This window comes from Homarus americanus, unplaced genomic scaffold, assembly GCF_018991925.1.
Source record: "Homarus americanus isolate GMGI-L3 unplaced genomic scaffold, GMGI_Hamer_2.0 scaffold34739, whole genome shotgun sequence".
NCBI lineage: Eukaryota > Metazoa > Arthropoda > Malacostraca > Decapoda > Nephropidae > Homarus > Homarus americanus.
Window position 1 is genome coordinate 361,622 of NW_024737434.1, and position 16,681 is coordinate 378,302.

The 16,681-nt window shown below is 39.6% G+C and overlaps 1 protein-coding gene across 1 annotated transcript in view; it reads left to right on the forward strand.

Annotated features, from left to right (window-relative positions):
• Positions 1-16,681, forward strand: part of LOC121873428 (nephrin-like) — a 297,799-nt gene that overhangs the window by 66,761 nt on the left and 214,357 nt on the right. The window lies entirely within an intron of this gene.

A 16,681-nucleotide genomic window follows, 5' to 3' on the forward strand; every position in this document is an offset into this window, starting at 1 on the left:
ATGGGGAATGATTTGTGGAATTTATTTATTTATTTATTTATTTATTTATTTATATATACTCACAGTAAGCAAAGAACAATTAAATACACAGGAAGTTTTATATATACATTTTTAGTTTATATTAATTCTCTAACTCCAACTAAGTCTTAAAAAAAAATCGTCACGTATTTTTTATATATATGTAAACACCAACGGGAAACCATAAGAGAGAGAGAGAGAGAGAGAGAGAGAGAGAGAGAGAGAGAGAGAGAGAGAGAGAGAGAGAGAGAGAGAGAGAGAGAGAGAGAGAGGGAGAGAGAGAGTCCTGGGAGAGAGTATTATCAGAGAGGTATAGTTATGAGCAACCTTGTCAATGTGTCTGTCTCTCTGTGTGTGATGTGTTGTTGTGTTGTGTTGTGTTGTTGTGGTGTTGTGGTGTTGTGGTGGTGTTGTGGTGTTGTGTTGTGGTGTTGTGGTGTTGTGGTGTTGTGGTGGTTCAAAGTTGTTGTTGTTTTTTCTCAGGTAAGCCGCTGAATGTTGAGGGAAATATTTAGAATTGTTTTATATTTCAGGGGTGATGGGTGGTGGGTGGAGGGTGTGGGTGGGTGTGGGTGCTGTGGGTGGAGGGTGTGGGTGGGCGCTGTGGGTGGAGGGTGGTATGTAGGTCATCCAGTCAGTGTGGCGTCATTAATGTACACACGACCTATTGGTGGCCAGAGACATAAACAAGATTTTATTTACAAACCAGTGAATAGAAGGTCAATCAATACAGGTCGCTATTGTGTGGTAGAGTACAAGGGAACAATACCTGGACCCAGGGACTGAAGGGTTAAATGTCAAGATGGCAGGTAAGGTGTGGAGGTGGTAAGGTGTGGAGGTGGTAAGGTGTGGAGGTGGTAAGGTGTGGAGGAGGTAAGGTGTGGAGGAGGTAAGGTGTGGAGGAGGTAAGGTGTGGAGGTGGTAAGGTGTGGAGGCAAGGTGTGGAGAGAGCCTGGATATCTTATAACATTGTTAGGGAGTCGAAACACATCTACCAGTGATGGATAACCTATAAGTATTCAAGAACGAGGCGAGGCGAGGCGAGGCGAGGCGAGGCGAGGCGAGGCAAACCCAGCCCCCCTTGGTGTAGTCATGATAAACGATTCCTTCAAACACCAACTTATGGATAAACAACAACAACAACAACAACAACAACAAAGACATATTTATCATCAGTTCTAAAACATAAACAAAACACAAACATTATTAATAAAACTCTATGACATAATATAATAATGGAACATCTAATACTACCTTGTTCTTTTGTTCTCCATGTAAACTGTATCATAACATATAACAATTAAATGCTTTTGTGTTCAGTTTTATTTATTTTTTTTTTATCACAAGGCGCTTACTGTAATGAACCCAATGACGTAATTTATATTATTTATCATATAACCCCACCCCCAACCCCCCCACACCCCACCCCACCCCACCCACCCCAATTCCCCACCCCCACCCCACCCCACCCCCCACCATTGCATCAGTTATTGGTGATATATACCCATGTCAAAGCCCAATGGACATGTCACGTAGCACTTCCATTTTTTTTTTTTTTGGGTAGTGACGGTGGTGGGAAACATTGGTCACAGAATACCTGCAGCAGGTAATTACCACGACAGGGGGATCAAACCCACACCCAACAAGGACCAATTTTCAGTGTAAAAAAGTGAAAAATATTGGTTGGACAATCATCACTATAGAGGGGGCATACACCTTTACCTGTTGTTATAAAGGTCTTCACTTCTCTCTGTGTTCATATACGTCACATAACTTCCATTACATACCTGCGTTACATAACCTACTTCCATACCTGCGTCACATAACCTCCATCACATACCTGCGTCACATAACTTCCATTACATACCTGCGTCACATAACCTATTTCCATACCTGCGTCACATAACCTCCATTACATACCTGCGTCACATAACCTACTTCCATACCTGCGTCACATAACCTCCATCACATACCTGCGTCACATAACTCCACCACATATCTGCGTCACATAAGCTACATCACACCCATACACCACATCCCTTCATAACCTCTACATCTCATTAAACAATATCCCTCACCTGTAGCCACTAATAACCTGTTAATTAAACCTCACAATACCTGTTCATTATCATCCATATGATTTTTAACCTTATTTTTTTCTCTAGCCTCTTATCTCTATTTATAACTTCTCTCATTAAGGAGATAAGTCGACGCTGTTCTCTCTAATGTTCTCCTAGTGTCTCCATAATGGTCTCCTGGCGTCTTGGAGATTCTCTAGGGAGATTCTTTGTTGTATTATAAAACTTTCTTTAAGGTAGGAATATATCTTTGTTTATTTTAGTTCGTATTTTTTAGATCACCTGAAGATTGCCCCCCCCCCCGCCCGGCTTATTTTACCATCAGATTAATGACGTTTACCTAACCTAACCTAACCTAACCTAACCTAACCTAACCTAACCTAACCTAGTGAAGATCTGCTGGCTTGACATCTTTGAAGTTACATCCGCCTGAGGGGAAGGGAGAGGTTGGGAAGGGGTGGGAGGGTAGTGGAGGGGGTGGGATAGGGGAGGGGAGGGTTTAGTGGATTGGGTGTGGAGTTAGCGGGGGAGGGGAAGGAGGGGAGGAGAAGGGGAAGGAAGGGAAGACTGATCCTGCATCTCTGTTTGTTCCTAACTCTCTCAGATCCGTCCAAGTATTATTACATTGCTTCTATAATGTAATTGCATCAGGAACGAAGCTGTCATGTGAAAGGGATATTGCTCACATTCCTAATGCAAATGTCTCCTTGTCTTCTGGCTTGTGTTACCTGGAATATGTGTGTTACGGTATTTCTTGAACTGTATAAATTTAGGTTTCATCTGACTTAATTCCTCCTGGTCTTGTCGCTAAATTATATAACAGAGATAACATAACCTGTCGCCAAGGTATGATATCAGAATTTGTCTTAGAAATTATATTATACTCGAATTGTTGTTTTTTTTTTTTGGTGATTAATCATTGCTATATAGTCTTTTAATTAGAGAGGTATCACATTATACCAGGTACCATTTACATTACCGGACACTAGTATCAGGAGTCAACTATTATACCGGACAAACTGACAGACAGAAAGTTGTAATCAGACCTTTGCTGTTGTGAATGTCGCGACGAAAAATTTTTACATATTTGAAAATGTAAAGTTTTGTATTACCACTGACAGACATTAAGTGTGTGTTGTGTGTGTGTGTGTGTGTGTGTGTGTGTGTGTGTGTGTGTGTGTGTGTGTTTCTCCATTTATTAATAACTTCATTCTATATAAACACGAAACGACTAATCTCAGCTAAAATAATTATCATTTATATTCACTTGGGTAAGATATTAAAATTTTATTGGTCACGCTGAACAAAGGAATGTTTTATAGTACACCATAAGCTACCGTAAATGTTCCCTGCAGTTCAATCTTTTAATTCTTGAACATTTCAGTATTTCAATGGTAAATACTGTTGGCAGATCCTACAGTGTTAAAGCTTGTTACGAACTTCACCTCCAGACACGAGTGAAAATACGAGACCAACAAGAATTTAATATAGTAGAGGGAAGAAGAGAAGACACCAACGACAACGATGAAAGAAAGAAAAAAAAGGTCAGGAAATAAGAGAGGGAGAACTAGAGACGATAACATGAACTGACCAGAGATTATCGAGGCTGTAAAGTCTACACGGCCCTGTATACTCCAGCCAGCAGGAGTAGTCACAGCTTTTGGTATTTGTAATGGAGTGTGAGCCTCACTGAGCAGACAAACGAACATTTGGCCGGTTAAACAATCGTGGCTCTGGCTCACATCAGCCCCGGATGAGGTACACGTTAATATTTCCCCTTTTTTGAGATTTACTGGAAGCCCTAAGCCGCGATTTTACAGTTCAGCCGAGCTCTAAATGGTAAAACGACAGAGATGGCTGAATACTGGATGTATACATTTACATACGCACACATGTGCACACACGCACCCATGCGTCACACACATACACATAATTCATTTGCATATACAGTATATATATATATATATATATATATATATATATATATATATATATATATATATATATATATATATATATATATATATATATATATATATATATATATATATATATATATATATATATATAGCATCACCAAATATTCCGCGAAACAAATTTACTGCGTCGCTTCCCGTAGAGGTTTTCAAGCTAATGAATATGTAACAGCTGACCAGATGCTAAAAAGACCTGCAATCACTTTACTTTGTCCTGCTGTTGATCTTTGTGATAAATGACCTCACCTGGCCTAGTGGTGCACGTGTTCACCTTGAAAACATTAACGTTGATGGTGAACAATGTTGGTGAAACAGCTCAACACAGCCCAGCTTGCCGGAACCACCTGAATTACATAACAAAACGTGTCCCGGTGTTTACATGTGATGCTAACTCTTTCCCGGCCTTTGTTTACTGAACACACACACACACACACACAACAAAAAACATTACATTTGATGAACACACTTTTTTTTTACAAATAACAAACACACACACGTACTGAACTATTTTATAAACCGAAGTCATACGATTCCATTTCTCTCACTTTATCTATGTCATTGAATTATCTTTCTTTCTGTCTTTCTCTCTCTCTTTCTCTCTATCAGTGTATATCTAATTATATCAGTACTAAGCCGACAATTAAGTGGATCATAAGCATACAGACGACTGACTAGCGGCTGCATGGTGAGGGAAACAGCGGACAATGTTGACAATATCCCCGCCATGGCAGGGAGGAGAGGTAAACACTATTCTCTCTAGTCTTATATTTTCCTGGGCATCAGATGTTGATTTCAATAATAACAAAGTGGGGGTAATGAGGTAACGGGGGTAGGGGAGGTGGGGGTTGTAGAGGAGGTAGAGGGGTGGGAGGGGGTTATTAGAGGGGGTAGTGGAGTATGGAGGGGTATAGTATTTTGAGTAGTAAGGGGTGGGTAAGGGTTAATAGGGGTGGTGGTGAGGTAGGTAGGGGGTAGTGGGGTAAGGGGGTAAGGGGAGGGGGTAAGGGGGATTAAGGAGAGGGGGTGAGTCAGGGTGTTCTCCATATTACAGCTTGGTGAGTTAGAGCCCATTATGTACATAGTTTACCCAGTACTGTTGACGATGCCAGCGACAGGAGGCAGGTGAGGGGCGTCCGTTTTCAACATTTAAAACATATTAATATCTATTTACATTCAGTCATGTGTCAGTAAAGACTAAACTGGATTACTAATCATCAACATTTTGTCATGGTAATTGTCCCTCTGATATATAATTATTCCCAAGTGATATATAATTTTATCGATATATATAATTTGGGCAGATTTAGTATATATAATTTGGCCATAGTATATAATTTTGTCATAAGTTTATATTATATTTTACTAATATATAATTCATGATATATAATTTCGTTATATGACAGTAGAGTTAAATAATAATAATAATTCACTATTGTTTACGTTATAATAATCATAATAACAATGTATTTTTTTTTGTTTCATTCATAAATAACAAAAACGATTTAAATTTTCATTCATTTGATTACTTTTTTGTTGTTTATGTTGACTTGTTGAATGACCAGAGAGAGAGAGAGAGAGAGAGAGAGAGAGAGAGAGAGAGAGAGAGAGAGAGATTAAATATATATAATGGAGTAAAGTGGCCTGGAAAAGAATTGGTACAGGGGATGAAGTAGATTACGAAGGGTCAGCTTAATGGGATGGAGTGGCACGAGGGTGTGGTTGTGGGTGTGGTTGTGAGTGTGGTTGTGGTGGTGGTGGTAGAGGTGGTTATGATGATGGTGGTGATGATAGTGGTGGTGATGGTGAAAATAATAAGGGGAGGTAGTGGATTATGTATAAGGCTCTTGACCAAAAGTACTATAAAAAAGTATATATTTTTTTATTATGCCTTTTAATAATGCTTTTGTTATACCCTAAAGAGAGAAAAATAATGGTGGTGAAAATAATTAACCGAGAAGCGAAATAAAATCCCTAATATCTATAGACTCTTGAACCATAGTGATTATAAACGCCAGAAAAAAAAAAACAAATGAAAATCGGGTATAAACAAACGCTAAATCCTGTTAATCATCACAACTAAACAAAATAAGAAACTAAGCTCACTATTAACTCAAAATATTGATTGATATTTATAGATTAATATTTTTTCAGTCGTATTTAGAAAGATGTTTGGACTTGTTAAGTAAAATACGGATATAATTGGACTTTAAAACCATTAGTCCCGTTCAGTAAGTTATAACTCGACGTTGGGTGACATAAATAGTCGTGTTTTTCCCCTGTATGAATAAGTGCCAAGTCCATTTTGATTAGCGTTAACCACAAAGGCTAAATGGAAATTAAATCCGGTGAGAGCAGTATTTTACATATACATAAATATACATATATGTATATTTCTCACGTTTCGAGGATAATTGCCTTCATAGCGGTTATGTCAATATATTTCGTATTTTTTCATTATTTTTATTTTATTTTTTATTTAGGAATTAGAATTGATGTGTAAATGGGAGTAATTATGTAGTGTAGGTAAATATAACGCGAACTAAAGGTAATTAATTAAAGGTGAATATCATCAGTAGCTCACACAGGTAGACACACACACACACACACACACACACACACACACACATACATGACTCCTCTATATTGGACAAAATTGAACAACTTAGCTTCAAGCGCTTCAATAACAGAGACCCTCTTCAGAATAAGTCAATATTAATGGATGTTCCGAAGTGAAGTGAGAGCACTCAGATGAGGCACTAAACACTAACTCATATCATAGGAATTTGGCAGAATAGTTTTTACTTTGATTAATAAGAAATCCTCCTTTCCTTCCCTACCCCCTCCTCTAATCTTCTTTCACCCTTACCCCCGTCTTTCTCTACCCTCCCCCCCTCCTCTAATCTTCTTTCACCCCCCACCCCGTCTTTCTCTACCCCCCCTCTTCTAATCTTCTTTCACCCCCCCCACCCCGTCTTTCTCCTACCCCTCCCCCCTCCTCCTAATCTTCTTTCCCCCCCACCCCGTCTCTTTCTCTACCTCCCCCCCTCCTCTAATCTTCTTTTCACCCCCCCACCCCCCGTCTTTCTCTACCCCTCCCCTCCTCTAATCTTCTTTTCACCCCTCACCCCAGTCTTTCTCTACCCTCCCCCTCCACCCGAAAAAATCAGTTGCTTTAGACAGGAATGACCCGTGAATAGCCGCCTGTGTTGACAAATCTTCCCTTTAAGGTAATTCACTCACTGAGAAACCAATTTAGATTCCTTTTATAGTTCCTTCACTAAAAGAAAAAAAAACAGAACTATAGGCTGATATACGGTCGATATCACCATTTTATAAACTTCAAATTTGGTTAGGTTAGGTTAATGATTCATATGTCACCTGCTGATGATCCTTCTTATAGGTAGTAAATACTTGTATAGGAACATAATTTTAATCACCTGAAGAATCACCACCCTTATGCTAATTGAGAGGAGGTGATTAGGTGCTGGATAAAGTAGTGTATTTTTTGTATATTTTAGTGTAGTGTATTTGTAATGTTCTCTCTTATAGGTCTCTCACGTTCTCTCATATATCTAAAAAAAGAAATATGAATAGAGAAAATTTAGACATGGGACCTTTATTTAGGGGGTGGGCGGAGATAAGCGAATGACCTGGCCTGAGTGACACACGTGCCATCAATCACCACAGCCATCCATATTTTTTGGAAACTCTGAGGGTTATTTTTTTTCCTTTTGTACATCTCAATGTCTGTTTTTCCATTTATATATTTTTGTCACTGAGGATTTAATTTTTTTTCCTTTTTTTTTTCATTTATCTCAGTGTCTGTCTCTTGCCTGGCCCTCAAATGTGACTTAGAGTAGCGTGGGTTTGTTATATGAGTCGGAGCGCTTTGTTTAATGTGATTTGTATCTGCCGTAACTTTTTCACCCACTGTTTACCAATACCCGTTATCCACTCTATTGCCCATCCGTCATCTATTTTTTTCAATCCATCTGTTACCCAACCCCTAACCCACCTTTCACCTACTTGTCATCCACTCTTCTACCCACCCATCACTCACTAACCCACATCCTTCACCCACTAACCCAAACACCCTTCACCCACTTAGCTAAAGCAAAAGACACTGAACAACACTGACGTTTAAAAAAATAAAAAAAAGTTCGTCATTCTCCCATAATTTAAGTAAACAGTAACAATAAAATCGGAAATAAGAGCCAAATAAAAGCAAACAAAAGACTAAAAACTCACCCGTAACAAATAAAAGGCTACAAGGGTTATCTGGACGAGCAATAATAATTCCTAAAATAAATCTTAAGGTTTGGTAGAATGTGCGAGAACCAGGGAACAGCCTCATTACTCTCTAACTACTTGCCCACATATTCAATTCATCGTTCTGGCTCTCAGGATTGGACGGGGATAGGGGGGGGGGGGGGGGCCAAGACTAAGTTATGAATGACGGGGCGTTAAGACTAAGCTACGAAATATTGAATCCAAAGTCCAGGAGATGTTCATGTAAAATTCAAAGATCTTCCCGAGCCAGAACTCGTGTGGCTTCAACATGATTCAACTGGTTTAATTCTTATCTATAACGAGATGAGCTTAGGATGGTTGAATCTTATAAGACAATGATAAGAATTGACTATTACGAAACAGAGAAGCGGGATTAAAATACATAAGCTACTCTAGAGGGAAGGCACATACGTCAAGGTAGGTATCTTATAGGCTTCTACCTCACCCCCACACACCCTTACCTTCCCTGACACACCCTTATCTTCCCTCTCACACCCTTACCTTCCCTGACACACCCTCATCTTCCCTGACACACCCTTACCTTCCCTGACACACCCTTACCTTTTCCCTGGACACACCCTTACCTTCCCTGACACACCTTACCTTTCCTCACACCCTTTGCCTTCCCTCACATTCTTTCTCCCTACACCCTTACCTTCCTGACACACCTTGCTTACCTTCCCTCTCACACCCTTACCTTCCCTGACACACCCTTACCTTCCCTGACACACCCTTACCTTCCCTCTCACACCCTTACCTTCCCTGACACACCCTTACCTTCCCTGACACACCCTTACCTCCCTCTCACACCTCGAACTAGATAAAGGGCGGCTATATTTCTCAACTCGGACTCCTGAATTGGATGAAGGTATTGGTCTACACTCCCCCTCTTCCTGTTCGTCTCGTGAGGACTTCACCCACCTGCCTCATCAACTTTACCTGGTGCTGCCCCTCTTCCCTATGTCATCAATAAGTCTCCTCCCCTACAGCAGAGAGTCACCCCCCTCATAAATTAGACAAATAGCCTCCACTCTCAACCATTCTCAAGTGGATTTTTTATTTGTTTTGGTCAACTTAATTCCCAGATTTTGACTATTTTCGTTAACATAATTCCCAGATTTTGGTTATTTTGGTCAATATAATTCCTAGATTTTGGTTATTTTGGTCAATATAATTCCCAGATTTTGGTTATTTTGGTCAATATAATTCCGAGATTTAGGTTATTTTCGTCAATTATAATTCTCAGATTTTCCTTTTTCCCAAGTAAGTTTTTTTTTCCTGTTAAGAGGACTGTACCTTTTTCTCAGCTCATAATACTAAACCTCACTTAAGTTCTCATCCTCATTATACCCCGAACAGCTCTGGGTGACAGCAGCTCTTATAATATTTCCCCAACATTCGAGAGATTTAATTCATTTACCTTCAAACTTACAGCAGAATGTCAGGTGCAATATCCCTCATTAACACCAGGTATGATTTTTGTTGTCCATAAATTTGTTTTATTTGACTTCTGTTCATTGTTAAAATATTTATTGTTACTCTTTCATATTTTTACATAACATTAATTAATTATAAAATATAACATAGAGTAATGACTATACAATAATGTTCATGTTTAGGTAATAACCAAATTAATATTACCTGTTCCTTTCACAGGTATAATTAATCCTTTACCTGTGGCATTATTTTAGGTGATATTAGAATTAAGAAAGACTAATTAATCTTTAAATATATAAATAAAAAAGTTTCAAGAATTCGTGTTCCCTTCTCGTGATTTAATTAACGTAACTGGGAGATGCTGTGTATTTGTCCATCATCTTTCTGTGGTAAAAATAATATTACTTGTGAATTTCCGTTTAGTTCTGAGTCTATTTCCCCAATATCATTTTCCCTGGAGGTTTTGGGTTCAAGTGTGTCTTTGTATCTGTTACTTACCGGGAAAGAAGTAATCAGAATATATAGGTTTTAATTAGAACTAGTATAATATCTGCCTCTCAGTGGTTCATAGTCTATACAGTGTTACCAAGTTAGAGATCGATCACGGTGTAGCAGGTCACATCTGTATAAACAGGTTATTACTATTTTTTTTATTTAGATTGTTTTGGTAATACTTATTATGAGACTCATCCGGTGATAGTAATTAACTGGGGTGACTAATCTACAGGTGAAAGTAATTAAACTGCAGTGCCTAATCTACAGGTGAAAGTAATTAAGCTGGGGTGCCAAATCTTCAGGTGAGAGTAATTCATGTCTCTACTATCGGAATACAGGTAAAAAAGAAATAAAAGCTTTTGGACACAAGTGAGTGGATTCGACTGTGGGAGGGTGAGAGAGAGAGTGGACATGACAGCTGTGTACTGGATGGAGGGGGAAAAGGAGAAGTGGGGGGGAGGGTGAAAGTTTAGAAGAGCTATGAGGAGAGAGAGAGAGAGAGAGAGAGAGAGAGAGAGAGAGAGAGAGAGAGAGAGAGAGAGAGAGAGAGAGATTTACGTCCCAGGGAAGAAGTAAACGAGGGGAGGAAACACAGGGGTCGGGTGGTAGTGGTAGACGGAGTGTAAACAAAGCGATAGATAGTTAAAGTAGAGTAGTGGTGAAAGAAGGTGATAGAGGGTAGTTGTAGGAAAGAAGGGTGATTGAGGGGTAGTTGTGGTGAAAGAAGGGTGATAGAGGGTAGTTGTGGTGAAAGAAGGGTGATAGAGGGGTAGTTGTGGTGAAAGAAGGGTGATAGAGGGGTAGTTGTGTGAAAGAAGGTGATAGAGGGGGAAGAAGGTGATAGAGGGGTAGTTGTGGTGAAAGAAGGGTGATAGAGGGGTAGTTGTGGTGAAAGAAGGGTGATAGAGGGGTAGTTGTGGTGAAAGAAGGGGTGATAGAGGGGTAGAAGGGTGATAGAGGGGTGTGTGAAAGAAGGGTGATAGAGGGGTAGTTGTAGGGTGAAAGAAGGGTGATTGAGGGGTAGTTGTGGTGAAAGAAGGGTGATAGAGGGGTAGTTGTGGTGAAAGAAGGGTGATAGAGGGGTAGTTGTGGTGAAAGAAGGGTGATAGAGGGGTAGTTGTGGTGAAAGAAGGGTGATAGAGGGGGAGTTGTGGTGAAAGAAGGGTGATAGAGGGGTAGTTGTGGTGAAAGAAGGGTGATAGAGGGGTAGTTGTGGTGAAAGAAGTGATGAAAGAAATCTGAGAAAGAAGCAGCTGAATGAATAAACGTCTTCTGGTTTGTTTATATGACCTCTTTCATAAACCTTAATTAAAACTAAAACAACAGCTCAGATTATCACTCAGTGGCCAATCATACACTAGAATGGTACAAGTATAGGATCTTATTCACTCCTATTGGTTGTTCAGTCGTATCATAAAAGTCAACACCTGTTAACACCTGTCACCTGATAATTACACCTGTTAACACCTGTCACCTGATAATTACACCTGTTAACACCTGCTACCTGCTATTACACCTGTTAACACCTGTCATCTGATAATTACACCTGTTAACACCTGCTACCTGCTATTACACCTGTTAACACCTGTCACCTGATAATTACACCTGTTAACACCTGCTACCTGCTATTACACCTGTTAATGTTAGTTTGTACCATGGGCTTAAGCTATCCCCCACCCTAACCTAACCTAACCTAACCTAACCTATCCCCCACCCTAACCTAACCTAACCTAACCTAACCTAACCTAACCTAACCTAACCTCCATTTAACTAACTATATAGCGATGAAAGTCCGTTATATCGAAGGTCCGTTAGATGTGAAACCTCCAATTAACAGATTATGTAGAGGGAAGAAGCCCTTTATATGGAGAACTGATGCAGGTATGACGTGAGTGGCTACGAGATTTAGCCCCCAGCCTAACTCCACCCTCCCACCCATCAGCCCCCTCCAGCCCCCTCCTCAGTCCACTGCACCTCCACCAGTCAGCCCCCCCCCCTCCCTAACCGCCTCCAAGCCTCTTCCCCCAACCATCCTCCGCCTCCTCCCCACCCACAGATACCCCTCCTCCCACCCTCCCCAGCCCCCCAGCCCTCCAGCACCCCTCCTCAGTCCCCACGACGGAAGACTGGCCTTCACCTAGCAGCACATAATGACGACACACGAATATAGCTCAAGTGGCACTCGAGTCTGAGCATGAGGAGTCTGGTCCTTAAGGCGTTTTGAGACAGAGGGAATGAGATGAAGGAATAGCAAGTGGAGGAGATAATTGGGGAGAGAGAGAGAGAGAGAGAGAGAGAGAGAGAGAGAGAGAGAGAGAGAGAGAGAGAGAGAGAGAGAGAGAGAGATCTTTTTTATTCGTTCAACAACAAAACATTCGAAGCTTCTGTGTCAACAAAACAAGTTTATGTCCTACTAGTGTACTCTTGAGTACTGAGTACATACTGGTGAGGGGACGGTACTATGTATTGTTGCTCTTCTGTGGACATAAAGGACTCTAGAGTACCGTTGAATTGAAAAAAGTACTATTGAATTAAGTTTAATAAAATAGGCCTACTGGATGAATGACATTTTTACTATCGAAAATTAGAAGAAAAAACTTTAACTAATAAAAAAAAAACTAAATAAAAATAGTGAAACAACTCATTCAAAAAAACTCATTAAATCGTAATTAGAATTTTTTATTTAATTTGAAAATTTTAGAATTGAAAAAGTTTATAAACTTTTATTTACGATAAGTTTTTAGAAAGTAGTTAATATTTTGGGATAAGGATTAACACGAGGAATATAGTAAAATGGATAAAGACGATGGAAAGAGATAATGGAGAATAAGACAAAGAATTAGAGAAATATGAAGATGAAGAAGAAAAACAACAATAATAAGAGAAGCGGAAAAGAAAGAACAAAAAAGTTTGAAAAATTAAATAATAAACACGAAAATAAAAAATAAATAAAATAAAAATAACCCCAAAAGATGTTAAAAAATAAGAAAATAAACTTAAAAATATAATTAAACTTTGCAGAAATAAAGTTAATGACAGAGATAAAAAAAAGTATTAAAAATATTCACAAGACATTTTTACTCGTAGATAAAATATACACCTAAAAAATTAGAGTTACCTGGTGAGAGATGAAAGGTGAACTGTTAATTAAAAGAAACAGGTGTATAATAAGTAGAAAGATCAAAGAAAGCGAAGAGGGGAAAGTGGAGGATGATGGTGAGAGAATTAGTGAAGTGATGGTGGAGTAATGGAGCACGGAACGACACGGAACGACACGACACGACGGGAAGATTAAGTAACAAAAATAGTGAAAATAAATTATGGATTTTTATGACCTCTGGGGGGGGGGGAGGTCATTAGGTCACTGGGATATGCGTTTCATGGTCAAATACTGTACCTCGCCAGACTTACGACTCCAGTATGATGGGTCAAGTGAAGGCAATTTCGTGGACTAGGGAAACACTGTATCGCTTACGTCAGCCTGAATACAGAGGCCATCGATATAGCTGTGAATATGTGTGTATGTTGATGACGTGGGGGTGGGGGAGGAAGGGGGAGGGTGAGGGGAGGAAGAGGAAGGGGGGAAGGTGACAATGGGGAAAGAGGGAGAGAGAGAGAAGGGGTACTAGGAAAGAGGGAGAGGGGGCCAGGAGAGAGAGGAAGAGAAGGGGATTGGGAGGGAGAGGGAAGACAGAGGAAGTAGGAAGAAAGAAGGAGGAGAGGGAAGAGGGAGGAGAGAAGGGGATTAAGAGAGAGAGGGAAGAGAGAGAGAGAGAGATAGGGGGGGAAATGAAATACAAATCTCGTAAAATGAATCATTTTAACCCACAAACAGTAACTCTTCCTCACAAAAAACAAACAAAACATTATTCATCTTTCACAATATTCCTCTTCTTCCTTTCCCTCCTCCTTCTTTCCCTCCTTCTTCCTATCCTTCTTCCCTTCCACCTCTTCCTCCTTACCCTCCTCCTCTTCCTTCCCACAGCAAAGTTCAGAATTTATTAATAACTCAAGGTCTCCAGGGATCAGCACATCTCACAAGTTGTCCATAACATATTTTCTCAAAGCTCAATTTCACTTTCTGATATTACGTGTTGTGGAGGTCACCCAGTTCAACACGTAATACTGTACGATATTTCTTATAGCATTATAAGGGAGAGTATTCTGGGTTATATTTCTACTTAATAAAATCTATTCTCGGTATTTTAATTATTGGTAGTTTAGGGAAATGATAACCTAACCTAACCTAACCTAACCCCCCAAATATAGCATATAGTACTTTACCTATGATTCCCTGTAGCTTACAACACGCCGCAACTCTCTCCCCTTGGTAGATCTGTTTCCTTCCCACGTACTGCGACCAGATCCTGACGTACATAGTGATTTTCTTTCGTGGTGTAAAGGTTGAAGTATACATTGTGTGAGGGAGAGGTGTGGGGGGGGGGGTATGTATGTATGTATGTATGTATGTATGTATGTATGTATGTATGTATGTATGTAGTTCTTCTCATAATGGAATAACTGAAGCGTAAATAAGATAAATATAAATTCCTTTTTTTAACCACGGTGCTTCTATGTTGCCTCATTTACCATCAATTAAATATTCCATTCACCCTCAAAGCTGCTGTAATAGTCAGGTGGCCAAGTCAATCAGATTATCATAATAATAAATATTCAGGTGTGCCAAAGTAATCCCATGTCACTGTAATGGTTTGTATTATATTTAGGTGATTAGATTACAGTCATTTACGGTTCATTACAGAATTTGGGATTTTGGTGTTTACTTGTTGGTTTGATTTTTGTGTTTGTTTATCTTTGTTATTCATTATAGTTTGTATAATGAAAGTATTGATAGATTACAGTTTGTATAATGAAAGTATTGATATATTATTAAGGTCATTATTATCACGAGGCATCGATTTTGTTTCTCATCACTGCAACACTCTTACCTGTGTTAAGGGTATACAACAGGTGAGATAACACGACAGGTGCTGAAAAAAATATCCCAATTAACTCACAATTCCGTATCCAGGTGAAACAGATACATATAATTATTCCCATCAATTTTCCCACAAACTTTAGTGAAAATAAGGTAATTTTTTTTAGTAATAATACCAAGAAATTAAAAAATATTTAATTCTTGATTTTTATCTCAGTTTTTAGGGTAAAATATAATGTTTTATAATTCTCAGATAGAAAGATTTTATTCGCTGGGATATTTTTTTGGGGGATCTTTTTTGCCGTTCGCTAGTCAGTGTTCGCTGTTTCCCCCTATCGGATGCAAGTCTAATAGCCACCCGTTCCAACTGGGCCCCATCCAGAATGAGTCCCTGGTCTAAAATATCCTCTCTCTCTCTCTCTCTCTCTCTCTCTCTCTCTCTCTCTCTAGTTTAGGACGCAGAATATCGGCCAGAAAATGTAACACGAAAACTCAAGGTACAAAATTATGCTAAAAAATACATAAATATACATAATCGTACATTAATCGTTTTTTCTGTACCGTGATGTAACCCCTTGTGTACCATGATTTAATTCACGGTACATAAGGGGTTACATCACGGTACAATCATGGTTAGGTTAGGTTAGGTAAGGTGCACCTCCGCCATATGCAATAAGCGAGTAATTAATATCGATATTTTCCAGGCTGTTTATTTCACCGTGTGGGGATTATTGCATGTAGTAGTGAGGGAACTGAGAGAGAACTGAGAGAGAACTGAGAGAGAAATGAGAGAGAATTTACTGCTATTAGGTTTTCAAATATGTGTGTGTAGCTAGTGTTTAAGTTCGTGTGCTGTAGCTATTAAGAACTATTACGTTTTTGGTGTTATGAATGTGGAATGTTGATTGAGTGGGAGAGGGAGGGGAGAGGGAGGGGAAGAAGGGTGAGAGGGAGAGAAAGCGGGAGGGAAAGAAGGGTGAGAGAGAGGGAAAGAAATAGGAGTCAATAACATTCAGGAATCAATATCAGAACAGTTGTATCTTTTACCTGTGAGATGGTAAGAACCTGTGGATCACGTGAAGTTTAGACACCCGAGTTTATTTCACCTTAAAGTTACCCACCATAATGCTAACCCACCCAGACCTACCCTAACCTACCCTAACCTACCCTAACCTACCCTAACCTAACCTACCCTGGCCTACCCTAACCTACCCTAACCTAACCTAGCCTAGCCTACCCTAACCTACCCTAACCTAACCTACCCTAACCTAACCTACCCTAACCTAACCTACCCTACCCTAACCTACCCTAACCTACCCTAACCTACCCTAACCTAACCTACCCTAACATAACTCCAATTCTAACCTAACCTAGCCTAACCTAACCTAACCTAGCCTAACCTACCCTAACCTACCCTAACCTAACCTACCCTAACCTACCCTAACCTA